This window comes from Ambystoma mexicanum, chromosome 14 (genome assembly GCF_040938575.1).
Source record: "Ambystoma mexicanum isolate Mex_15411 chromosome 14, UKY_AmexF1_1, whole genome shotgun sequence".
Taxonomy (NCBI): Eukaryota; Metazoa; Chordata; class Amphibia; order Caudata; family Ambystomatidae; genus Ambystoma; species Ambystoma mexicanum.
This window is the reverse complement of record NC_090940.1, coordinates 670,260,722-670,288,540: the sequence shown is the minus strand read 5'-3', so window position 1 is coordinate 670,288,540 and position 27,819 is coordinate 670,260,722. Positions and strand designations below refer to the sequence as shown.

The 27,819-nt window shown below is 49.8% G+C and overlaps 1 protein-coding gene across 4 annotated transcripts in view; it reads right to left on the bottom strand.

Moving 5' to 3' along the window:
* Nucleotides 1–27,819, bottom strand: part of PPP2R5E (protein phosphatase 2 regulatory subunit B'epsilon) — an 890,208-nt gene that overhangs the window by 819,916 nt on the left and 42,473 nt on the right. The gene's annotated exons all lie outside the window — the stretch shown is intronic.

The following is a 27,819-nucleotide window of genomic DNA, read 5'->3' as shown; positions in this document are numbered from 1 at the left end:
ACACCAATCAGTCCTGAAGTTGAAGGGCCTGGAGGACTTGAGAAAGAGTAACCATCTTGAACTTGTCCTTCCTGAGGAGTTTGTTCAAACCGTGCAAGTCCATGATGGGTCTCAATCCCCCGTCTTTCTGCGAAATCAAAAAATAAGGGGAATACCATCCCTTGTTCCTCTCCGCTACAGGCACCAATTCTATGGTGCCTTTCTCCAGCAGGGATTGAATTTCCTGCATAAGGAGCGGATCCGGTCTCTTCAAAGAGAGATTCCCTGGTGGATTGTCGTGAGGCCTCTGCCTAAAGGGAAGACAGTAACCGTGGGCTATGATCGCCAGAACCCACAAATCTGAAGTAATGGCACGCCATCCTACAAGATGCTGAGCCAGCCTTCCCCCAACCGGCGACCCATGAGACATGGCCTCATGACTGAGCTGAAGCGACTGCGGCGTTGCCCGAGGGCAAAGAGGCAACTGCCCAAGCGGCCTTGGCACCTCGAGTACCTCGTTTTCCACCCCTGGCACTCCTACGGTGGCCCCTTTGACTAGCAGCTCCTCTCGCTTTACTAAAGGATGAGTTATAACGAAAGGAACCTCCCCTCCATTGCTGTCCCCTAGGACGAAAAGGCGGAGGTTGGCGAACAGCAGCGCTCAACGACTTCGCTGCAGCTTTTGAGGTCTGCAACCTCTCAAGGCTCTCGTCAGCCTTGCTGCCAAAAAGATGTACACCATCAAAGGGCATGTTGAGGAGCCGGGCTTGCACATAAGGAGCAAACCCTGACTTCCGCAACCACGCAAACCTGCGTATTACGATGCTCGCCGCCATGGACCGGCTGACGCAATCTGCCATGTCCAGACCCAACTGAACGGCCTCACGCATGGCATCCTTGCCATCCTGTATCATAGCAAGAAAACCATCCCGTTCGCCCTCTTCAGGAATATGTTCAGCCGCTAATGAAACAGTTCCACAGAGTGTGCGTGAAACGTGACAAAGCGCATACAGAGTTGGCTGCCTGAAGAGCCATACCCCCCTGAAAAAAACACTTTCTTCGCCCAACCATCAAAACGCTTGTCGTCCCTATCAGGAGGGATGGTAGGATACGATGCCTGCTTTGCTGGGGCCGTTGCCGCCTGCACCACCAAACTCTCCGGAGTGGGATGCATGGTCAAGTAGCAGGGGTTGCTACTGGCTGGGTGGCATTTTCACGGCAAAGACTTGCCCACTGCCTGGAGACTCTCCGGAGCAGTCCGAGCCGCCGCCACCCTCCTTTGCAGAGCCATATGCAACAGCAGTACCGGGTCAGTTGGTGGACCTTGGTCGAGGATATCCGTCAGGTCATCCTGCAGAAAATCCCCTGGTGGAGCAGACCACCCCAAGTACTCTGTGACCCTCGACATAAGGCGCTGGTACGAGGACTCGGCATGGGTGCCAGGCTCAGGCCTGCAGAACTCCACCTCCAGAGAGGTGTCCAGACCACTGGCGTTGTGCAGCGACTGACGCAGGTCCTCCATCTGGCTATGTCCAGAGAGAATCTCGTCTGGTACCGTATCAAGAACCATCCCATCTTCAGAACCCTCATCCACCTCAGAAATATAATCAAGATGGTGGAAAGTGGGCACAGAATGGGGGACAAAGACATGTTTGGTCTTGGCCAGAGCCTTTCTAGGGGGTTCCACCGCGCCACGGGGTACCTCCGACAAAACAGCCTCGAAAGGCGTGCGGGAAGTGGCGTTGACGTCGAGCGCAGCGCCGACAGCATCGACGGCTTCGACATAGGCCTCGAGGGTGGAGCCCCGAGAGTGTCCTTCGACAGCCTGGGTGCCGACAACTTCCTCTGAGGCGGAGCCTCGAGAGAGTCCCTCGACGACCTCGGCGCCACAGGCATCGACATCTTCTTCAAAGACTTCACAGGTGCACACGGTCTCGAGGGCGTTGAGGACCGGGACCTGAAACGGGCAGGACTAGAACGATTCCCCTTGTCCGAGCGGGACCTTTCCCGCAAATCGTGCCGCCCAACCGAGCCCGAAGGCGTACGAGCGGTGGCTCTAGTATGGTCACGCCCGACCCCACTCGGACGTGCGGACGGACCGGTGCCCTGCGATTCAAGAACCGCCAACATTTTCTTACCGAAGGAAGCACATTTTTCCGGAGTCGCATGCTTGGTGGGATAAGCAACCCGCCGATGGGCGGAGTCCTCGGACAAGGACTGGGAAGGCGACCAATGATGGCGCTTCCGGGAGTGCCTCGAAGAGGCAGAGGAGTGGCGGGACCCACTCCGGGATCGAGACCTACGACGACAGTGCAGAGAGTCGCCCCTCAATCATCCGTCGAAAGCCCAGTGGACCTCGACTTCCGGGGCTTGGACAGCTTACCGACCGACAGCAGCTTCTTACGCTCCCACAAGGCCTTGGACGTAAGCGACTGGCAGTCGACACAATTATCTGTGTCGTGGGCCTCCCCGAGGCACCAGAGGCAGGCGTAGTGCGAGTCCGTCACCAACATCCTGAACCCGCAGTCCCCACACTTCTTGAAGCCCGGACGCGGCGTGGAAGAAGAGGAAGACATCCCGATTTACAATGAACAGGTTCGAAGAACTGAAAGAACAGAAACTCCAAAGAGTCGAGGCGTGCCGAGATCTCCGAAGCGAACATGTTCGCGGAAAAAACAGAACTGAGGCTACAGGCGTCATGCGTCCTACTTTTAACATCTGGTGACGTCAGCGGAGGTCCTCGAGGACGGCGTATCGACGTCATCGACGCAGGAGCGGAAAGATTTTCCGAAGCAGCACAGCTGTGGTGATTACTGTCAGATATGGAATACGTCGGAGGACCCAATCCCCTCGAACTAATTTTTCCTCAGGGGAAACAACAAAAGTGGCTAATCCCCTATGGGTATATCGCAAACCGACTTGGAAGGGTATTAGATCAAGCACTAATGTGACATTTCTTTTGGCCAAAACCATTAATTACTTTGAAAGACTTGGCCATGGGAGAATTATCGCATGCAGAAATGTTGGAGGGCATCACAGACCTCAAACCATCAGCAAGGAGGCCAGGATGCAAAGACTGAAGGAGCCAGGGCAAGAAAAGGCGAAATGTGCTTCTTGTTACAACAACTCAATTCACACCAACCTGTCACACTTTAATCTAATCTTAAGACAATTGGATAGACCCATGGATAACCAACTACCCATCACCTCATCCACTTTAGCTACCTGCTCCTCTCAAGAAGCAAATGCAGAGGAAGAGGACAAACCGAAGCGTGCAACCAAAGAAACGGACGTACCTTGGTCCTCTGTACAACTGGCGAGAGCTCACACTAATGAGCTTTCAGAAGAACAATCAGACTCTGTACAAGTCCAGGACAGTGAGCGCCTAAACCAGAGTAGGGATTGGAGCCACACGTCTTTACCTAAGAGCACGGCAAACAAGAAAGGAACTTGGGAGTACACCGCTCGATTCACGCGCTTGCACGCGTTGCCGGGAATATCTGAGTTAGTCCAGAGCAGGAACAAACCACCTGTAACAATCGCTCTCCGCAGGCCAGTGAAAATCGATCATCATTGTTAACCTCCAGCATGGACTCCCAAAACTTAAACACAGACAAACCTGGCAGTTACCCGGAGCAAATTAATTTTACAACATGAAAAAACAAACCTGATCTGCTGTCAATGATGTCAACACTAACCATAGCTCTGGCCTCTTCACAAAGCTCTATGAATCCACAACGGACACTTTAAAGGATCACACAACATTAATGGCAATGATTCACACAAAATTTATTTTCATGGAGGGATATATCACGGCAGAGGAGCAGTCTTTGGCAGCGACTGCTGCTACTTTCTTTCTGCACCTTACGACTTTCCAGTCTATCTTCTGTTTCCAGTGTTACCAGCAAGTGGGAGGTGACTGCCTTTAAATACCCAAGTAGCGGCAGAGTAGCAGTCTTTGGCAGTCTATGGTCGTTGTGGACTGCTCTCTGCTAAGCCCCGCTGCCCTGGAGGAAAGAGGTGGGCGACTGAGGAGTTTGCGCACACGCGCTGAGGAGAAAAAGAAACCCCCGAGCGGCAACGGGAAAGCCGGCCGCCCCTACACTGGGGCGGCAGGTTTCGGAAGACACAATCCATTTGGACAGGATTATCCCGAGACCCCTGGGCGTCTGTCCCATGGCTCTACGAAAGCCTGACCAGTCACCCACTACAACGCCGCGGCCTCAGCCCCCCCATGCTGTATCCTAACACTGTTTTGGCAGACCCCCTCCAAGCATAAGGTATGCCAAGCAATGAGCCTGTATACGCCACTGACGGCGACAAGTGTCCATTTGCGCCCTGGTACATCGCATCTGCGGACAAAGTCTCACCTGTTGTGGCCAACGGGCCGGCGCCATCGACCGTAGCGGCTCCTCTCCCCTCCCCTGCGACCGCTGACTCAACGCTGTCTGTCGGAGGAAGGTGAGCGCTCTAAGAGGAGCAGGCGAACCTCAAGGAAGAAAACCTACAGGCTCAGGAGAGGAGCCACCAGTTCTGAGTACCTCAAAATCAAAGGAAGCGGTCTTTGAATCGATCGACAGGACAAACAAACATCAAAAAACAATCAGCACATTGAGGCACCGGATAACACGTTAGAAAGGAGCCCACAAGTAAGCATCAAAGTGCACCCAATCCCCAATACAATGGACAGTCCTGCCCGTACAATTTAAAGAGGCCGTCCAGCCAGTCCCACTTCCACACAATGCACCCGACCCAAATGGGGAATGGGAGGACACGGAAATCTACAGCTTTGACTCGGATCATTCACCAACACGAGTTTTTACCCCAACCAAGGGGGAAGGACCCTGACCCAAGAAAAGTAAAAGGTCCACAAGGCCAAAGACATTACGTGCAGCCCAGACACGCCCAACCATCAACATTGGTGGGCTGTCAAAAAAAGTGGCTGAACCAACCTCACCTACCAACAGCAAAAAGCAGCCAGTCAAGCGCCTAACCAGGAAACTACCAAAACTTAAGGATACTCCCAAAAGTGTGGAATACAAACCTGCTCTAACCCACACAATAAAAGACTTCTTTGGGAAACAATGTAAAAGGAAATACGATAAGATCTGTGAATTTAGTGACAGCGAAATGCTGGAAGTCGTCTTCAGTACGGAGAAGCCTGTAGAGGCCCCCAACCCCAAGGAAACAAATTCCAACTTGCCTCCCTCTTTGCATCAAGTCGAACCGAGGCAGACGGACACCCTTATGGAGTCCGAACCATTGGGGCGAAAACCTCAAGATCTCAGAGACATTGGATCTGCATCACCTCCAAGCCATACCAACAAGGGGCTCTGCTCCAAGCCAGGAAAAATGCCAGACTGGGGTAACCACTCACTTACATGACAAGGACTTGCCCAGTGGTGTTCTAACCGCCCCCCCCACCCCAGCCGTTTTCAGAACTACCTCTGAGTAAATCAGCCGCCCAGGCAAATTCCTGTACACCTTCAAAAGAAACCATGGAGGACAAACCACCAGGAGCCATTCTGGATCAAAGCACAGCGGAAGAGAACAGTCGAGCAGTCAAGAACACCCGGACCCTACACTGGAGCAAGATCAGGGGGCAAACCTCGAGCTCCCAAGGGAACTCAAAGAAATAGCAGGTCTGGTCCCTGTAAGTAAAACGCCTCTGCGCGCCAGAACCTCCAAAAAAGATCTTTTGATACCTTTGGCGCCAACTCCTTCAAAAGCCAGAAGGTACAGTGATTTGCCAGAAACACCTCTAAGAGCACAGAGACTCAATGAACTATCAGAGACTACACCAGCCGACTCGCCAAAGGAAAATCTAGACATTCTGACCATTATGTCAGCAGTAACAGTGGCCCTCGCTCCTTTCACCAAACTGTACGAGTCAATAAATGACACCTTAAAGGACCACAGCACCATTTCAGCAATGATGCACTCCAAACTTCTCTACTTGGAGGGTTACATAGCTGCCATGGAAAAACAACCAGAAAAAATCTGTGCACCAACAGCTCGACACAAATTTCCTGAAGACCAGAGGCAAGCAACTCCAACAATCTCTAAAGAGATAGGATGCCAGACATTGTGCAACTCTAATAAATCTAATCAAGCACCATCCCACACGCCAGGCGATCTGGGGAGGGCCGACCACCCAACCCATAACCTACTTCAAAAAAAGCCAAAAGCAACAGAGAAAAGCCAAAACCCTCCGAGCAAAATCGAAGAGAGGCAAAAAAATGGCCAACCGGAAATAAAGCGATTGTCAAATTGTGTGTGTGAATGAAACGAGCAAACACAGGCAGCGGACCTCAACAAAACCACTTCTAAGGAATACTAAATCACAGATGAACAAAGACTTCTCAATCTTTACAGATCCGAAGGACACAACTTGAGACCCCGAGGAGGGAGAAACAACTGGTTTTCCATCTACCTCCATCAGAAAAGAGACTGGCTGCAAAGCAATCTAAGAAGTCGGGCCAGAAAACAGGCTGGGAGGCTACTCGCAATCTGATCGACTCCGACCCAAATTCCATCAAGGAGAGAACCCCAGCAGCTCACATCGACCTGGTGGAGAACACAAGCCAGCTGAATACATAGACAGAGGACCTCCTGATGGAAGAGGCCCTAACTGACTTAAGTCAACACCTTGATGACCTTCCGGTGGTTATAGCTGACGACACACCGCCCCAGGCAAAACAAAGCTCAGTGCCACGAAACGTCATCAACAGAACATACCAGTGAGGCAAAAGACGACTCTTTCCTAACCTTGGAGGAACGCCGTAAGAAGGCGACTCAAATCGGAAAACCAGGGCCTGATGGTCAAGTACACACAGAACCCGTGACCTTCTCTGAAAGACCGCAGAATCACTACTCAAAAGCACAAAGGTCCCCTAATTTCAGCTTCATGAAACCATCAAGTAAATTCTCTGAAAATTCAACTATCCCAAGAGGGCGGCAGAAGACCCGATCCCCAAAAGGAGGAGGAAAAGCGAAGTGGAGCGACGATCATAAAGACAAAGAAAACCGAAGTAGAGGCACCGCAAAAAAATGTAATGTTCAAACAGCAAAGAGTCCCAAACCAGCGTTTAGACTCGACCAAACCAGATACAGCAGAGAATGTGTCATCTTAAATAGAAGAACAGTTATGAAACTGCTTCACAGTGTACCAAATCTTAGATCAGTGGAATCTAATGATCTAAAATTAGTACAACCTACCCACGAAGGAAGACAGGCGACCTCCTACCTGTACATAACCTCTAGATTGGTAAACCAGAAGCTACGCGACTCCAAGAGAAATCTCTGGAAACTTGGTTATGAGCCGAGTGAAATCGAAGATCCAAGTCATCAACAATCACAGGACTCTCATAGAAAAGGCCGCACTTACACGAGCTCATCACTAAGAAAAGACCAGTCAAAGCAGATCGCTATCTGACAACAGTCAAAACAAGCCTCATAAATCTGGCTCTGTAGAAATACACACAGTAAGACAACCCAACGTGGACAAAGGAAACACTCCTTAACTTAACCAGGTAAAAAAGACAAGAATCAACCCAAAAGTTAAAGAAATAAAGCCTGAGACTATTGAGGAAACCACACGTAGACCAACCGGCCCTCTGACATCAATAAAAGGAACATTCATGCAGACCATCGACAAAGTGCCCAAACAGCTGTCTGAAGGGGGTAAGCTTAACCCCCTCCAGAACTTCTGGGCATGGCTCCCGAAGTCTTCGGCCCTCCAGAGAAAAGAGCAACCCAAGAACACTCGGCCACACGAATTGACAACTCAACGAACTCACAGCAATGAAACTTTCAGACTGGGATCATGGAACACACAAGGGTTCTCTCACCTTACGGTTCCGGGAGAGGTGAATTTGAATTCCTTTGACATTCTATGTCTTCAGGTGACGTGGCTCATAGAAACGCCTGCCTTAGACGGGTTTGACCTGGTCCTCGCGCCAGCAAAAAAAGGACCCAAAGGGTGTCCATCTTCAGGCCTTTTAGCGGCAATACACTCAGGCAAAGGAATGAAAATGACCAAAACTCATTTCTATTAACTGTCCAAGTGAAGTGGAACTACTGGAACTCGGAACAATCAATACCTATTGGAATCCAGATAGCATCACCGACAAAGACTTCTTGGACATGATGGCGAAAGAAATAGATCGATCATACATTGATCATGAAGAACCTCACCTTGTTATCTGTGGGGATCTAAATGCAGTCTGCAAAACAAAGGAGACTTCATGGTCCTCGGGGACCTCAGGAGAGTAGCGTGGTAAAGCGTGGATCTCACTGATGAATTCCAGAAACCTAGTAAATTTAGACACCATCTATGTTCGCACTAATTAAATTCCATCTTGGGAAGGCCGCAATTCATCGGCTACAATTGACTATATCTTTGCCTCAACTCCTCTGCTCCAAATCATAACCTCATTCAATATTACCAAAACTGCTGCCAGCGACCATAATCTATTGAGCATAACGTGGTCATCATCCTCAGAGGGAAAAGTCATGCCAAATTCAAACCTGGCCACCAACCACAAAGGAAATAGTCTTTCACTTGGTGCAAACAACATCATTGCCCTGACCAACAACTATGCAAATCGAGAGTGCATAATCATGATCCAGACTACCGCTTGTTGCTTAGCACCTTTAAAAAACCTAAACTGAATCAAGGCAGGGCAACAAAGAAACCCACCCAAAATTACGACCAAATACTGGTCGCAAAGAGACGCCCCTTAAGGAAACTGAGAAGAGCACTAGCTCAGAGGCAAATAGACTAGCCCTATCTGACGGCCTGAAGCACTACAAGACCTGGCTAAAATCCTATCGCCTCTCCCTGTACCAAATGGACTCGAGATGCTCAGGGCCATCTGCGGTAAAAATATGCGCATATTTTGGGCATTGATCAACGCAACTGAACGATTTATGATGGACTGTTGAATATTTACCTGAAACAGCATCCGGCAGAATGGTCCCTGTTTATTAGTCAAGTCTTCCAAAGATCAGCAAAAGCAAATAAACTACCAGACTCCTGGACTACTTCGGTAGTAGTCCCCATCTTCAAAAAAGACAATAGAGACGACCCCAAGAACTTTCGTCCTATTGCCCTTTTGGATGTGATCGGCAAGGTCTACGGATCCATGCTTTTACGTAAATTCCAATCATGGTCGAGCACGGCACCTTGCGAGGACCCATTTCAGTCTGGCTTCAAGAAAAACGTAGGCACTAACATATTAACCTTGAGCATCCTGAAGAGTAACACTCTGGCAGGGGGCAACCGAATCTTCATGGCCTTTATCGATCTAAGCCAAGCCTTTGATCAAGTAGATAGAGCAGGACTGTGGAGAAAATTTAAAAAGTGGAACTGCCCGGCTGAACTATTACAACCTATCATGGCGCTCCACAACAAAACCAGGATACAGACAGTTTAAACCATTAAGTGCTTCTATCAGAAGAGAACCATAAATCTAGGGGTCAAACAAGGCTGCCCTTTGGCCCCAGCTCTCTTTGTGGCTTACATGGGAGACTACAGAGAATTTGAGGAAAAAGTCAGAGCTTCCCCCCGCAAATGTGCCACGTTAAAATATCCAGGATCTTATACGCGGACATTATCCTTTTAGACCAGACCACCATCGGTCTACAGAGACAGCTCACTAACTTTGCCAAATATATCACTGAAAATCATCTAGAAAATCATCAAATCGAAAACCAAAATACTATCATTTAGGAAAGGGAGAGGCAAGGCAGATAATTTTGTCTGGCACCTGGAAGGCCAAGGGATCGAGAAGGTCACAGGCTTCAAATACCTGGGTGTCATGATAAACAATTCTCAACATGAAAACGCCATGCAAAACTACCTGCATAACAAAATGAAGAGCCTAATATCTCAGGCGAAAGCCATCGACAAGAAGTTCGGCCGCTCTCTCTACCAGTTATAGACTTCTATAAAGCCAAGGGGGTTCCATCCCTTGTATATGGCACGGAAGCCATGCCAGAGCTACCCAAGAAGATCTAGCTCACATTGTAAAGTAACTTCTGGCGAAAAAGTGTTGAACCTGCCGACCTCAACACCTATGGTCTTGACAAGACGTGAATTGAGCCAGCTGTCATTACAATCGGTGGTCGAAAGAAACTCATTGATGCTGTTCAGGAAACTCCTGCTGGAAAACAGTCCCAAGCTCCTAGAGAAAGACAATCAAATACAAGCTGACCGGGGGACGCTGCACAGTTCTAAACCACTGGTCTTCCGATCAAGCGACCAAACTAGAAACGATCCAATGCTGCAATCAAGACCCGATCGAGAACCCAACCAGTATCCATAAAAAACATGAATGAACAAGACTGGATCAATACATGCGAGCAAGCTGCAACCTATAAATTGACCTTGAAATCTCCCAGGGGTTACTCACCCAGAAACAGGTAATTGGGCTGTGTCCGTGCTGGTAGAGAGATTCCCAGACCGCCCCCCCCTGTTTTACATAAATTAACTTTAGGTCTCGCCCCAAGTTAAAAGAGCAATCCAGACGTGGACCCTTGCTCACTGTTCTTAGAGAGGTGCAGCTTCACCTCACTGATGATGCCCAACAAGGCTGAAACACGTGTATGGGGTTGCTGTTGGTATTCTTGTTCAGAGGAGACTTGCCTAGTATGTTGGTGCTGGACTGCCCCTTGGCAGGACAAAGACTAATATGCAGGGACATTTCTTCTCTGTGAAAGGGACAGTGAGCTAAAGACTTGGTAGTCTCTCTCCCAGTGGTTACTACCCAAGAACAGGTCATTGGTTTGTGTTAATGCTGGTAGAGATTCCCAGACCCCCCCCTGTTTTGTATAAATTGACCTCGCTTTTTCCATACGTGCCTCAGAAATTACACGCATTACAACCTTTTGTGGGCAAATACCCGAATCGGAAACTGAGGAACACCTTAAGAGCTCGCCTTAATCTGCTGCATACTAATGAAATCCTGGCCATTCGTGGGCAGTCAATGTCAAACAAATACAGATTTTGTAAAAACCCTAACGAGGTTGAGACGAGGCATTTGCTTCCATCATGTCCCGGAGTGGAAAACACCAGGCAAGCCTACCTGAAAACCCATCCTGGCCTCTGCACACATGGTCGATGAAGACGTCTGGTGGTCAAGATTGATCGGAGGACAGAAAACAGCGTGGGTGACAGCCACTGCTAAAATAATGGATTTAATTTTGGGTTCGGCCGTTCAAGAAAAATAGACTGAAAAAGCACAGTAGAGGAATGCAATATATATATATCTCTCACGGCACAGAAATTGAGAAAGAAATCTAATTATCTCCTGTCTGACAGCCGTAGCACCACACATCTCAATAATGTCCTACAGCCATTAATGCAAGCACGAGCTATGTAGAAAAACACCTTACAACTTGTTGACCTAACTGGGGCATCAGAAAAAAAACTAAACCCACTGGCAAAGGGGACCCCCGCTGATTCAACCAGAATGAAGCAATAATACTGCTTAGTATTGGTACACGAAGCTGATGAAATCCAGACAGTGATTTCAAGTCTGGAGGATCTAATAAACCCTGCATTTGCAATTTTTCTCAAAAGGAAACACAAGAGCACTTCGGAGAGCGATCAGATGGCGACTCCGCCAAAAACATCTACAACTAGGCCCAAGATCAAAAACACCCAATCATAAAAAAGTTGCAAGCCCCCCCACCCCTCCCAAAACCAACACCTAGGAAGCATGTACCAGGAGCTTCTTATCCCCCTCATTACTCCACCTCTATTGATGGCTGTTACAGAAGAAGCAGAGCCGGATGATCCTTCTCTGAAAGACAAGGAAATTAGTCCAACACTTCAAGCCCTGATGGACTTTTAGACATATTCAATGGAAGCTCAAGACATCGAGCAGGCAGAGGATGAGATCACAGGGCCCCCAGCTCGAAAAGATCAGGTACACTTTTCTACACCAACGTCACCCAGTGACAAACAATCTTCACACTTTTACTCCCTTTCACAGAAAAGAAAGAAAGTATTAAAAAATGTCAATCCAGGTGCATTAAGTCACCCGTCGTCGTCAATAACGGGGAACTCTACTGACTCGCCCTGTTTTGTGAGAAACACTCATGATCCACAACAAAACACAGTCTCCTCAACTTGCCCAAAAAACACGAATGCGGGAGAAGTTACAGAGGAAAAACGACTGACGTCTATCAGTGATCAGCCTTCAACTCAAACCAGAGGCAGACTTACCAAGAGTTCACAGGACCAAAGTCTGATAAACTCTTAGTTCATCTTGAAATTCAGTTCCAGGACACCCGTGAAGAGATCACAAGACTCAAGCAAATGCTCACTAAAGCTGAAGAGAATACTCGACAATGATGACGATCTGATTCTTAATAGAAGAACGGTGATGGAACTGCTGCACTGTATTACAAACTTAAGACAACTGTATTGAAGGATTTGAAGATTGAATTTGAAGACGAAAATCCAACAGATCTGCTTTTTCTACACATTACTTCACCTGTGGTTAAGGGTATGCTGAAAAAAGCAGCTGAAAGCTTCTTGATGTTGGGTTTTCGATCTTAAGTCAAGAATCCTGAGTTAGCCTCCTAATCTTCAAAGCAAACCCTGTTAAATACAGTGCAAGGACAATCAGGAGGGGATGTCAGCAATCCCACCCAAGGAAAACTGAACCTAAGCCCTGGACCAAAGTACTTGGACCCGCTACATATGGGGCGAGTACCAGAGGGACCGGGAACACCTTCAAACCGGACCAGCGCCTGTGTGAAGATCAAAAGGTGAGGTCTGTGACTCAGGTCTTCACCGACCTAGGGAAAATTTCAGACTGGTCCTGGCTGGCAAGAACCCTTTCATTACACGAACAAACTGTAGCCATCCAAGAAGTTCATGGACCACGTTTTACAGGACCCCTCAGAAACTTAGGGAAAAGTTGAAGACAACATAATTAAAGTTGGCATCATGGAACACCAGGGGCTCTTCTAATCTTATGTAAACCAGCGACAAACATTGGTAATGACAATGGTGTGTGTCTTAAAGAAACCCGGCTATGTGAAAACCCTACCCTTGATGGATACGAGATATCTTTGAAGTCCAGCAACAAAAGGCAAAAAAGGACACCCGACTTCAGGCTTACTATTCGCGGCCAAATCAGGAAGCGCACCGAATCTCATCAAAACAATTTAATTAAATGCTTTCTCCCAGGAGCTTCTTATGTGGTGGCAAGTCCTGGGACAGTCGCACGATGTAAATAAACAATCCAAACTGTTAAGAATCAACATATACTGGAACCCACAAGTCATTACCGACAAGACATTCATCGACATGATATCAGATCGGATTAACGACACCTACATCAACCAGAAGACCCTGTACATGATTGTATGTGGAGGCTTGAATACAACCTGCCTAAGAGTCAATCACCAGTTGAGGGATCCAACACAAGGAAGCACACAACCATCCAGAGGCACCAGGTGGGCTTCACTCATGACATCCAAACAGCCATTTGAAAGGGTTCATGCCAACCAGGCAACATGGGAAAGCGATGAGCGTTCGCCGATAATCGATTAGATCTTCATCTCAAGAAACGTCCTTCCTTTTGACACCAAGTTAAAAATAGTAAAGACATTAAACCGTGACCATCACTTGTTACACATCGAATGGGTGGCTACCACACCAGGTGAGAGACTGACTATGCCAGTGGCGGAATCAGTGAGTAGTGGACGAAACAGACTAAAACTGGCCAAGTACAGCATCAGAAAACGCAAAATGGATTTTATACAGGAGGGATCAAAAGTGGAGTACACACCTCTTTTAGAGCAACATCGTACAAAATCTCAAAAGAGCTCCAGAATACTTTACATGTATCAAACGTAAAAATTGTGGAAAGAAGAACTCTTGAGGAAGCCATCACAAGTGGCAAAAAAAATAATCAACACAACTGAATGACGATACCACAGCATTAATAGAGAAAAGGAATTATATGAGCAATGGCTGCGTTCGCATAGACTATGTACCAGACAGACTCCGAGGCAATGCTCAGATCAATTTGTGAACGGAAAACCAGCGACTTCTGGGTATTGGTAAAATCAACGGGCAGTATCACTAGTCAGTCTCAGACTAATCCTATAAGTGAACAACATTGGATTCTCCACTTCGAGGGCCTATACGCTGTAAAAGAGTATCCCGAGCCAATCCGAGACCACACTAGAGGGATGGAACAATGGGCCTTTCCATTCTAAATCCAAGACATCAAAGATCACATTCAAAAGCTAAATAGCCCATGAGCTCCTGGGCTGGATGGCTCATCAAATGCTATGTTAAAAGAACATCCAGGTGACTGGGCCAAATTGATCCATAAATTACTCGTTCAGATCACCGAAACGAAGCAAATACCAAGCTCCTGGAGGAAGGCGATAGTGGTCAAGATTTCTTTAAAAAATGGGACTGAAGAACTATAGACCCATCGCCCTCCTGGATGTCATAGGAAACATTTTCTGTTAATTCTGGATCAGTTTAAAAAATGGTGCTCGTCAACAGGTTGCAATGACCCTTTCCAAACAGGATTTGTGAAGGGCATTGGCACCACAGTAAACATCCTACTACTGAACACTGTGAAAGGTGGTGTCCAGGAAGGCAAACCAAAGATCTTTGTGGGCTTTGTTCAGGCCTTTGATCAAGTAGATCGACAAACTCTGGGGAAAACTAGAGACGGAGAAATGTCCGTAATCACTGATAGCCCCACTAGTAGCTCTGCCTTCCGCCACAACAATCAGGGTGCCCTTGAACCTGTCTGGCCTTCTTTCGGATGAAATTCCTACGGTAAGGGGAGTTAAAAACAGGGCTGCCCTATGGCTCCAGCCATGTCAACTTTTTGGCAGACATGAAAAAAATATATATCTGAGCCCTTGATTAGATCATTCCCACCGACAGTGGGGAGGACCCAGTTATCTCGCTTCCTCGACGCAGATGACGGTGTTGAACGACCAAATACCAGTCGGCCTCCAACGCCAGGTGAACACTCTCCGTTCCTACACAAGAACAATAGAAGAGAGAAAAATAAAGACAAAACCAAAATTGTAAGTTTTGGCAACGCAAACAGAGGGAAAAAGCTTCATTTGGTACTTGATTGGGTGCAATTCGAACATGTTTGATCACTTAAATAGCTAGAAGTGTGGCTTACCGACACCCAATCTAAAATTCCAATGGTGAATCACTTGAGAGAAAAGCAAATTAGCTAGTCAAGCACTAGCTTTAAACAAAAATGTGGTTGCTTTTCGATATTTCCAGTATTAAATTACTACAAATCAAAAAAGTAATTCCCTCTTTAACCTATGGAGCAGAAGCAATGTTTTACATCCTGAGCATGGTATTGTCTCCGGTGGAGGATCAGTTTTGGAAAAAGGTACTGGGTCTTCCACCATCGACTCCAATCCAGATCATACGTTGTGAGCTGGGCCTCTCTCTCCCCTCGACTGCCGAATCTGGATCTAATCCACAAGGAACTAATATCTCGGAATAGCCTGATGCTGAACGACTGGGCATAGAAAACCACTGTCGAACTGAATAAAATCGGGGGTGGGGAGGGGGAATCCCTCCTAACCCAACAAGCATAAAGAAGAAACTGAACGTGAATGATTGGATCCAGACTTTAGAAATCGACAGGAAGCTAACAGCCCATACTTCATTTGGCATCGTAGTCGCAGAAATTAAATGTTCCACCTAAATACTTTTCACAGTTTCCGAACTGAATGTACCAGGACCAGTTTTTGAGAGCAAGATTGAACCGCTTACCCACAAAAGAGATTTTGGCAATATGTGGCGTAACTCAGAACACTTGTCGCTTTTGCAAAGAGGATTCATATGTGTAAACACTGAAGCACCTTCTATTCTGTCCAGGGCTTAAAGACGAGCGAACTGTGCAACTCGACCACTTGATGTCAGAGTACTTGGTACAGGATCTGGAAGACTGGTGGATTGTCTTGACGAGCGGCGGCAAGACTTTGTATGTGATTGCAGTGGTTACATTTTTTGACGAAACTGTTTAAGGACACAGATTTTGAGCATTAATGATGATGGATGGAAAGGAACATCTGGTTTTTACTACTTTGCTAAAAAAAAAATTGTAAATCAATTAAAGGAAGCTTGTAAGATGAATGGCGGAGGTGGCTTGTCTGGCCTGGATCGCTAAAGTAACAGGCCTATATGCAGAAGGAGACTGCTAAAAAAAAAAAACAGGACACAAGAACAGGCAATATGCCTCCGGCAAACAAGTCAAACAGTGGGCACTACTGTACGTTTACCAAGATAAACAATTAAATGCATGTCCTTGTAATGCAAAAGAAGGGTTAGGGTTAAAGAATGTGCCTCCTTTGGAAGTTATGATGCAGGAGTAGGTGGAGCAAACAGAAGCACTTTTCCAAGGGAATGTCACTTTCAAGAGGTGGAGTCCGGGAAAAGGAGACGATTCAAGGAGGCTTCCAACAGCCCCATCTGCTTTCATGGGAACAGGCCCGGCTGGAAAATACAGAAAGACTCTGCAGCTCTCGTTGGCCCATCAGAAACCTGCAGAGAACGGGACAGCTAGGCACACTATACAGAGTTTAGCAAGTTGGAGTATTAGAGCAGGGTTTCTGAAATTCCCAAACTACTTAGCCAAGGCCATCCATCACCTGTAGCAGAAAATGGAGAGCAGAGAATGGCCACAGGATGGGCAACATTTTGGTGCTGGGCATCCCGCTGAAGGGCTGTACATGAACAGCCTCCTCAACATGGACGACTCCGAGAATGTCCAACCTAGTCTTGCAGAACTTCATTGAGAAGGTCAGCTGTCCATGGGCGTAATCTGAGGGGAGGGTGAAGGGCGTTTTACCCCCGCTGCCCCAATTTATCTGGTACCCAATTTTGTGCCTTCATTTGACAGGCACCCCTTTCTTCTAGAGGTTATACCCCCCCTCCCCAACATTAACAGCAGAGTTACTCCACTGCAGCTAACACAGGGGCAGAGGAGCGTTCCCGAAGGTGGCAGGACCATGGCCATCACAATGAAGGACAAAGCCAACGGGGAACAAGCGGACTGCCAACATTCAGGATGCTCGAAGAGGCTTTCCTGCTTTAATCCAGACAAACGCTCAACTGAGCTGTAAAGGCTGGACAGCCCCACCTCTCTTCCCAGATGTCCTCCGGAGTATTCCCCTCCCTTGCCTCTGGGTCACCACTGTGAGCCATGCACCAGCAAAGTCTGAAAAACACTGGACCCTGTACAAAAAAAGAGGTCTTAGGAAGTAGCTGCTGACTATCAACCAAGTGTACCAAAGAGGAGGAGCACCCAAGTGTTCAAATAACTTAACATCCGATCCAGTGCATGGAACTCCAAGACCACCTTTAAGAGCTGCATAAAGCAGCCCATTATCAGTGACGCACACCAATGAGGAATGGCACCCTAAAGAGGTGTACAATCTGCATTAAAAGCAGAGTATTGTAACATGAGTACAGATCTTAGAGGTCCAAAAGTAATCACTATAAAATAGTGAATCCTTGAAGTGTGAAATTCACAATCAACAAGGATGTACAGATTTAAAACACAACTATGTCCAAACAGGAAGCTGAAGACTGAACATGTGATTTATATTCGCATCGTAGGTCAGGTTGCAGAATAAAACTGCACTTTCTCACTTTGGGAAATTGAAGCAAAGTATAGCACGACTTGAACATGAGGAATTGTTCAGCTGTAGATTCTTGCTTTCCATGCACCAGGCCGGCAACCCTGACTAAGTCGACGTGCCCCTACTACTTGGCTTTCATTTTAAGTTATGCACAAACATTCACCTCTCTTCACAGTCAAATCTTAACAGCCACACTTGGTCGAAAGTATTGTGGCCTGCGGTATATGTTCAAATAAGCCACAACTATACTAGGGATTGCCACTTGCACTACTTGGGCCCCTCATCAATGTGCAAATGCTCATCTTCTGCCTAATCTAATGCACATTTAAGCACACCCTACTTTTCTGCACCATGGATTTCTACACTCCAGCAAACATGAGTAACATGCATACACGCTTCTCACCAAACATTCCTCCTCTGGTTCATCGCTCCATGCTTGTGCACAGAGCCCCCTTTCCCATCCTCATCTTTCCTTTATTCCCTTTCCTTCAACAGACTACGGTCTGGCTATAGGTGACGGCTGAGGGTTGGGGCACAAAAGTGTGGGGTAGTTAGGGGAGTAGAGGTGAATGGGTCCATTGGTGGATGAACCTAGGTGCTCAGAGACCTCTACTACAATCGCCACCAATGGTGCATCCCCCCACTACAGCCACACAAACTCCCCACCCCCCCCCCTTTTTAGACACTGGTACCTCAAGTGTTTTAAACACAATACCTAGAAATGCAAGGACTACAAAGAGCGGTGGTCTCCTCTTATGGGCAACGGGAAGAAGGGGACATGTCCAGCATTACACTTGCGGCAACGCAATGTGTGTGCATATACAGCCCCCCTCTGTGAAGCAGCCATAAAGAGCAATCAGCTACGCTTTAGGACCTGGGCACATCAGGAAGAAAGTGACGTGTCCAGCGTGTATATACAGCCCCCCTCCGCAAAGTGGCCACAAAGGACCTGATACAGAGGGCTGTCAGGAGCAAGCAGGGGCACCGGGATTGGAAGCCCTTGATTCTGCAGCACAGTTGCTCCAAGTACTGCGTGTTGAAGTGATTTCACCTGTCCCACAGAGACATTTTCGTCAATTGGTTTGGGTTGCTACTCTTGCATGCTGCTTACTATTTTATCTCGAGGAAGGACTTAAGTTTAAGCATATATTGATGTTGCTGCAAGGGATGGGCCATGGCGCTGTGATGAGGAGCCCAACATTACAAGTCTGCATAAACTTCCCGACACACCTTCCTTGTATTTGTTTTTAGTGGCATTATGCTATTTTTAAACAGTCATTTCTGCATCTCTGCTTCTGAGTGGGACTGTCCACAGACCTGCAGGGTGTTTTCTACCATCTTCAGAGAAGACCCTAAATCATTATTTAACATTTCCTTTCACAAATCTGTATATCTGAAAACATGTACTTCAATTCCCATAATGCACCTTGTTGCAGTTCCCATTCCCTGGTTATTCCTACATATCAGTCTTGGAACCACCATCCCCAGAAGCCCTAGAGATCAGTGCTGCTTTCACTTTCCCAGGACCAGAGAGGGAGGGGGCAGATTAGCTTCAGGTGTGCTGCTCTAGGTGCTGCTAATGAGCCAGCTTCAGCACAGGGCAGGTCAGAATTTAAGCAGCTGCCTGCAGGAACACAGGGCTCCTGCACTGAGTTCTCTCCCAGCCCTTTTTGTCTCGGAATTCTGCAGTTTCCTGTTGGTGCCATAACCTGCTGCAGTTCCCGTGTCCTGGGCTCCCTGCCTGGCAGCCCAACTACTCTCCCCTGCATTCTGCCCTGTGCCTCTGATTCCTGCACTGCAGCCCTGCTCCCCGCTTCCAGTCTCCTGTCTGCAGCCCCTTGCTCCCTACCACCAATTCTCTTCTTCCCTCGCTGCACATCCTTGCTCTGTGACCATAGTCGGTGTTTACTAGCTTTAGCTTCCTAGATTCCAGCCCAGAGTTTCCTTGTACTTTGACTACAGTTCAACACTTGTTATTCTAGCCCAGAGTTACAGTCCCTTGCATTCCTGTTACATTCTACAGTCCAGTCCGTGTTATCAGAGTCCAGAGTTTCAGTCCTGAGTGTTCCTTGTTCGTGGTCTACATTTTAGTCCGCTGTTGCTTAATTCCAGGCCATAGTTTCTAGTCTTCAGTTCCAGTCTCCTGTACCATTGCACTTTGATTATTTTCTACTTGCTTTTCCCCTTTCATTCCTCGTCTGTCCTGAATCTTGCTTACTTTGACTGCCTATTCTTCCCTAGATATTTGTTACCGTTCTTGTCCTCATTCGTGCTTCTGTTATTCCTTTGTTCAGAGTTGAGCTGCTGGGTTTCCCAGCAGGAAATCTGTGCCCCTTCCTTTTGTCTCATTTTACTTGTGGTATGTAGTGAATTTAATGTAACAGTGTGTTGCGTTCTGTTCCCTCAGAGGGCATCCGCTGCATGTTCCGGCTGGACCCATACCGGCTTGTCTCATGTAAATGTACTCCTTGTTTGTGCCCTAGGGTCCAGACACAGAAGCCACTCTTGCTGGCCCCTCCCATGGGCAGTCTCTAGTCCAACCTGTGCATACACCCCTAATGGGACTCTGAAAGTTTGTCCAGTGCGTGGTTTCCATCCCTTCTTGTTCACCGTCATGGTCTGCCCTTTCTTCATGTTCCGTTGTTCTGAATGACCTTGTCTATTCTTCCTTCTTCTTTACCCGCCTGCTGTATGCACTTACCTGCCCTCTTATATCAGCACAGCCACCCCAAACCTACCTGGGTGGCCTGTGCCACCACGAACAGAAACTTTGATTACAGGCCAGAGGATTACTGCACAAATGATAATGCACATATGTGCAGCGCATGTCTGGTACAGGTGTGCAGCGCATGACTGGCCTTTCCATTGCTGGAATATTGTTGGGATGGAAATTAGCCTATAGCACCCCCCTAGGCGCTTCCAAATTAGGCAGACCCCACACTAAGTAATTTAACTTACAAGGGGGGGGGGAGCATCCCCCCACCTGTAGGGCAAATATAAAGGCCCTGTAGCACCTAGAAGTAGGCGAATGGCACTAACCCTGTCCCGCGACTCCATTTTGTATTAGGCCAAGACAAGACATGCTGCTGGCCTGCAATGCGCACGTTCCGAGTTCATGCAGAGGTGTCCAGCTTGACATCGGCACACTAAGCCTGCTCCGCACGAGCACTGTTCCAACAGAGGTCCATTGCCCTTCTGTCCCTTCAGTGTTTTGAATACCTAGTATCGCTTCCAACAATGTGCCCTGCGAAGAGCGTGAGACAGAACCAGGCTCCAGAGCTGTGTCCATCCATCTCCACTAAACTGCCATTGGGCCTCTGACCCCCCCCACCCAGCCAGCCCGGAGTCGGCCACTCTTCAGCGACGTGACCCACCTAAACCCCAACCTCCCTAAAGGGACCCACCACAGATCTAAAGCATGTACAACTGTATATCTCTTTTCGTATCATGAGGCACTGGGGAAGGTAAATCATAGATCAAACCCTGGGGGGGGAGAGGGGGGACCTTGGGTGTGGGAACTGCGGTATTAAAGCCCTAAATGTTTTTTGCCCAGGTGCCGTCATAATGAATAGCCGGTTTCAGTGGTTTAGTTTAGACTACATATATTGTACCTTAAGTATGCCCTGACCTTCACTGCAAGGATGAGCCCAGATGACCCACGTGCACCAAGATCGGCTGAGAAGTATCAGGCAATTAGCGCCCGGTATCCCCTATGGAGCAGGTCCATGCATGTCTGCACCAACCAGCCATGTGGATTTCTACTGTATATAATGATGTCACTGATGACGCTTTGGGCCTTCTTAATGTGCTGCCTGTCATTTTTTGCAGAGAGCTCTCGGGCAGCAGAGTTGTTTGCTGAGACTTGTATTTTTTATGAGTAAAAACTTGTTATCCTGGCAAGACCATCTCTTGGCTTTATTCCCTAGTGGGTTGCATTTACTCTGGAATGTGCACACAGGGGTATATGCCTTCATTTGTTGACCCTTGTGATGTGATTCCTTAGCCCCCGTACTTGCAGTGATATCCAGGGGCCTGTCCAGCAAGGCCATGCTACAGCTGAGCAGTCCCCCAAAAAACATGTATGCAGAAGAATTGGTCCTTGTGGCTGCTGGCTTTGCAAAAACCCCACCTGCTCGTTAGAGCCGGGTACGGCCCCAAGGAGAAGCCCAGACGTGTTGTGGATTAACTGCAAACTGAGGCTTTTGAAGACCACGGACATGAGAGTATAGACTGCAATGGATAACGTCTGGGTTTGGGTATGGAGCAGTATGATTGAGGGGAATACGCAGTGACTGGATGCAAGTGAACAGATCGATTATTTGAGTGCAGATATTTTTTATGCCCATTTTTTAGATTTTAAGTTGTACAGAGAATATAAAAGAGGAAGGAAACGGAGCCTATACCCAAGAGGGGGTAGAAGGTGGCAGCCACAGTGCACTGTCCCAACCAGTGCAGGAAAATGTGAATACAGATAAATTAGGAGCCCCATATAATTATAGGGCTTGGGAACAATAAGTGGTTGTGGTTTTAACTTATTTCAGCTTGTTGTTTTTAGTGTCTTTATATGTATGGAGGAGGTCCAGGAGGGGCAGGTATGGTGGGAATGAGGAGTGAGAAAGTGTGGAGTGGGACGTTTTTTTTTTGGTATAGATTTCGTTTTCGTGGTCTAAAAAACTGATTGTGTTCACCTTGTTTGCCAGTGTGAAGACAGTTCTAACATGCATGTGACGTTTATTAATGGACGGACACTGCTGGGCCCTAATGGCATAGACTGACGGGACGAATACCACAAACATTTTTGTGACACGCACTTTAGAAAGACGACAAACATGGGGACAGACACCCCATTAACTCATATGTAAAAGCCTGCCCCTGTGTAAAGACTGGAGGGGGGGGTCTGTACTTCTGCTCTCTATATGTTAGAGGAGAGGCACAGAGGACCCCAGCCAAGATTTTCTATTAGGGTAGCAATGGACGAGCAATCAAGGCCTAGCTTCTCAGGAGGTGATGCAGGCTGGTCCTCAAGTACAGTGTAGTCCCCAAGCCCCCACAAAGGAATGTCCACACACTGTATTACTGAAAACACAGTCTTTATATAATATTCAAAGGTATGTACACTTATCACAATAACTCACTTTGTACTCAGAAGTCAACAATGGCAAATATGGAACAAGTTACTTACCTGTAACTGTTGTTCTCCAGCATGGGTCTGGCATGGATTCACATGCTCATGAATATTCCCCGTCGTCAGGCTGGGAATCCTCGGTAAAGAAAAAACCAGTATCAGTTTCGTTTCTGATCTGTCTTTCGTAGTAACAACCAATCACTGGTCTCTGCGTCATACTGACCACAGCCAATGACTGCCCTCTACCTAAGCACCGCCTCTGGCAGCCATCTTCAGATTTGGAAGCACGTGAAGTGGCAGTATGACCAAGTGAAGAGCCGCAGAGGGGTAGGCGGGAGGGTTCGCATGTGAATCCATGCCAGACCCATGCTGGAGAACAACAGTTACAGGTAAGTAACTTGTTCCTTCTCCAGCATGGGGTCTGGCATGGATTCACATGCTCATGAATAAAGAATACATAGCAGTACACACATGCACAACCACGGGAGGTGGCAACGGCTCAACATTAAGCAGTACATCCAACTCAACATTAAGCATCTTACCTCCTCACCAGGCTCACCTCAGGCGAACAGGTTGCGCAGCACTGCTTGGCCGACCCTGGACTCCTCCCTGGAATCCCGATCGACGCAGTAGAATTTCGTGAAGGTGTGCGTCGACCTCCACGTAGCAGCCCTGCATATGTCCAGCAGGGGCACACCAGAAAGGAACGCCGTGGTAGCTGCGATCGCTCTGGTGGAATGGGCTCTCGGACGGCCAGGCAGCGGTCGGTTTGCCAACCGATGACAGTACATGATACAGCCGGAGAGCCATCTGGAAATGGAAGCCTTCGAGAGAGCCTTCCCCTGATTGACAGGTCCAAAGTTCACAAAGAGTTGTGACGTCTTCCGAAAACACTTCGTGCGGTCCACGTAGAACTTCAGCGCTCTAGCCACATCCAGCGAGTGCAAAGTCCTCTCAGCCGGCGACGGGAAGAACACAGGCAACACCAAGGGTTCGTTGAGATGGAAGTCCGACGGTACCTTGGGCATGAAGGAGGGATGCGTCCTGAGCACTACCCTCGTGTCGTGAAAAGTCAAGTACGGGGCCTTGCATGAAAGGGCCTGGATCTCTCCCACCCGTCGTGCGGAGGTGATGGCCACAAGAAACGCTGCTTTCCACGACAGAAACTTCAACGGGGCCGAGTGCAGAGGCTCGAACGGAGGTCCCATGAGCTTGGTCAGCACCACGTTGAGCTCCCACGCCGGGGCCGGAGCCTTCACCGGCGGGAACGATCTGAACAGTCCCTTCATGAACTCTTTCACCAGACGATGAGACCACAAGGACGTCCGGCCCGTGGTTCTGGTGTATCGGGAGATCGCAGCAAGATGAATCTTGATGGACGCGTGTGCCAGTCCAGCTTTGGCCAGCGTCAGCAGGTCCGGCAGTACCTGGGGAGCCGTAATCCGTAGAGGGTTAATCTTCTGTGCGTGGCACCAGACAGAGAACCTCTTCCATTTGTGTCCGTAGCATTTAAGAGTCGAGGACGCCCTGGCCTTTGCAAGAACCTCTCTGCAGTCGGCCGGTATGTCGTATCCTCCAAACTCTAGCGCTGCAGGAGCCAGGCCTGCAAGTTCAGCGATTTCGGGTCGTGGTGGAGGATGGCGCCTCCTTCCCTGGAGAGAAGATCCGCGTCCACCGGCAGCTTGATTGGCGGGGACGCTGACAAGTCCAGAAGGTCCGGGAACCATATCTGCCTCGGCCACGCAGGTGCGACGAGGATCATCCTGCACCGTGACCTCTTGAGCTGGTTGACGAGCCGGATTAGCAGTGGCAAAGGAGGGAACGCGTAGAGGAACAGGCCCTCCCAGGGGAACGAGAAGGCATCGCCCATGCTCCTCGCCTGGGGAAACCTGCTGGCGAACCTCCGGCACTTGGAGTTCGTTGCCGTCGCGAACAGGTCGATCTGGGGTGTGCCCCACCGTTGGAAGAGGCGATCCACTAGATCCTGCCGTAGTTCCCACTCGTGGCACGAGCGCAGCTCCCTGCTGAGTGAGTCGGCGATGGTGTTTTTTATCCCTGCCAGATGAAACGGCACCAGAAACATCCTTTGGGCGACGGCCCAGTGCCACAGGTCCTGCGCCTCCTTGGACAGCGCTGGGGACCTGGTTCCGCCCTGTTTCCTGATGTAAAACATGGTGGTGGTGTTGTCGGTGAAGATCCTCACCACCTTGCCCTTGAGGGACGGAAGGAAGGACCTGAGGGCCCAGAACACTGCACGGAGCTCCAGGACGTTGATATGGAGGGACTTCTCCGTCGGGAGCCAAAGGCCTCTCGCGTGCAGATTTTCGGTGTGCGCTCCCCACCCTTCCAGGGAGGCATCGGTGGTCACTGTCTCCTGGTGGTTTGGGGTCTGGAAGTCCATGCCCGCCGTCAGATGCGTGCGGTTGCCCCACCACCGGGCCGCTCGGCGGAAACTCTCGTCGAGTGTGATCCTCTCCTCGAAGCTGCCCGTCGTTTGGATCCAGCGCGCGTCCAGGAACTCCTGCAACGGGCGCATCCGGAGCCTGCACATGGGAATGAGGTAGATGCAGGAAGACATCATTCCGAGGAGGGACTTGATGGACCTCACCTTGGCCGCGTCGGAAACCAACATCCGCTGTACCTTGCCCAGGATGGACCTGGTCCTTTCCTCCGACGGGGAGGCCAGAAGAGACACTGTGTCGAGCTTCGCTCCCAGAAACAGTGCGTTTTGCGCGGGTACCAGGTGAGACTTGGCGTAGTTCACGGAGAATCCCAGGTCCGTGAGAAGTCGGACGGTCCTTGCCGTGTGATCCAGGGCGAGCTCCCTCGTCTTGGCTCGGATGAGCCAGTCGTCCAGGTAGGGGTAGACGTGGATCCCCTCGCGGCGCAGCTGCGCCGCCACCGGTGCGAGGCACTTGGTGAATACCCTGGGGGCCGACCGTAGTCCGAAGGGGAGGGCTTTGAACTGGTAGTGACGCCCTTGGACCACAAACCTGAGGAATTTTCGGTGCCCCTTTAGGATGGGAATATGGAAGTAGGCATCCTCCAAATCCAACGACGACAGGAAGTCTCCTTCCTCCAGCTGACCCAGGACGTGCTGGAGGGTGACCATCCGGAACTTTTGCGCCTTGATGAACTTGTTCAGACGTCGCAGGTCCAGGATGGGGCGCCATCCCCCCGTCTTCTTCTTCACAAGGAAGTATCTCGAGTAAACTCCGGAGCCCCGAAGTCTCTTTGGGACGAGTTCGATGGCGCCCTTCCTCAGCATCGCCTTTACCTCCAGGAGAAGTTGAGGGACGTGAAGTTCTTTCCTGGCCACGGGGGGGACGCGCGGACACCTTCTTTGAAACTCGAGCGCGTGGCCCCGGGCCAAGGCGCCCAGCACCCAACGGTCGGTGGAGATGGACTCCCACACGCTGACGAAGCTCGCCAGCGGGCCTCCCACCGGGGTGCTTCGGTGGGGGCCCGACCCCAAGGTCGGTTCAATCCTGCTTCGACGAGGCTTTGCCGCCTTGACCTCCTTGGCGACGACGGCGGGGTCCGCCAGACTTGCCTCGTCCTCTGTAGGCCTCCTGAGCCGACGAGCGGGCCGCTTGACGGTAGGTGGAGAAACCGCCGCCTGAACTTTTGGAGGCGCCCTTGCCTCCGCTGCTCCGAAAGGGCGTCCGTCGTTGTTGCAGAACTCCAAGGGCCCGGGCCGTCTCGGTGTCCGCTTTAATGGCCTGAAGGGAATCGTCCACTGTTTTCCCAAACAGGTTGTTCCCATCGAAGGGCATGTCCAGGACTCTGGTCTGAACGTCTTGACGGAAGTCCGTAGCCTTGAGCCATCCACGCCGCCTAAGGCAAACGCCGTTGCCCAACTGGCGGAACCCAGTGTCGGCGATGTCCGTCGCAACGGTAATGGCGTGGTCCGAAGCCACCTCACCTTCCTGCAGGATCTCCAGGGCCTCTGCCCTCTTGTCGTCCGGCAAGAAGTCCAGTAGGGGAGCCAGTTTGTACCAGAGCTCCCTGTCGTAGCGGGCCACGATAGCCAAGGCGTTGGCCGCTTTAATCGTCGTCGCCGACGACGTGATGACTCTGCGTCCCATAGCGTCCAATTTCTTTCCCTCGCCGTCCGGTGGGGAAGTCGATGTGGAGGCCGCACCCCCCCCGCTTTTTTCCTGGCCGCCGCGGAGACGACGGAGTCCGGGGTAGGCTGCGCCCGGAGGCACAGGGGGGCCGTGTCCGGGACCCGGTACTTCTTCTCGTACCGGTCTCTTCTAGCTGGCGTCGTGGAAGGGTTCTTGAGGAGGGTGAGGCCCTCATCCCAAATGTCGTCCAATAGAGGCACTGAGAGGACCGTCTTCCTCTTGGCCTCGCGCCGCTGATAAAGGAAACCTTCCTTCTTCTTCTCCTCAGGGCAGAGTTGGAAAAGCTCGGATGCCCTGGTGATCATGGAGTGGAACGATCCAATCTCGTCGGGCGGAGAAGCCATGGTGGGAGGCGACGACGGTACATCCTCGTCGTATACCTCGTCGTCCGTACCCGTCGCTGCCGTGTCAGTCCCCGTACCATCCCCTCGGGTGGACGGGGAGGAGGGCTGGAAGGGGCGCGACGGCTGAAAAGGAGGCGGAGGGTGGATCCTTCTTTTCTTGGTAGGGGGAACACCAGAAGGTCCCGGTTCTGGGTCCCCCGACGGGAGAGGTTCCGTCGGCAACGGTAGTCTCGTCCTTATCTCTGAGCATAAGGACTGTATAGCCAACAAAATGGCCGCCGAGTTGTCTCGCGGCGCTGGCAGAGGGGAATCCGACGGGCGATCAGGGGCCCCGTCGGTACCCTCGATGATGTCGTCGTCACCTGCGTCGGGATCCATCCCGACGGGCCGGTCTTCTTCCACGCCGAGGCTGTGGCTTAAGACTTCGACCAGCTCCTCCTCCGAGGTTGAGGCCGAATCTACGACGACGCCCTGCCCCCCCTTTTTCTTCCCCACGGGGGATTTCACGGGGGCCCTATCGATGGGCACAAAAGAGGACTCCCTCCGAGGTGGCAGGGAGACTCTGAGCCCCGAGGTC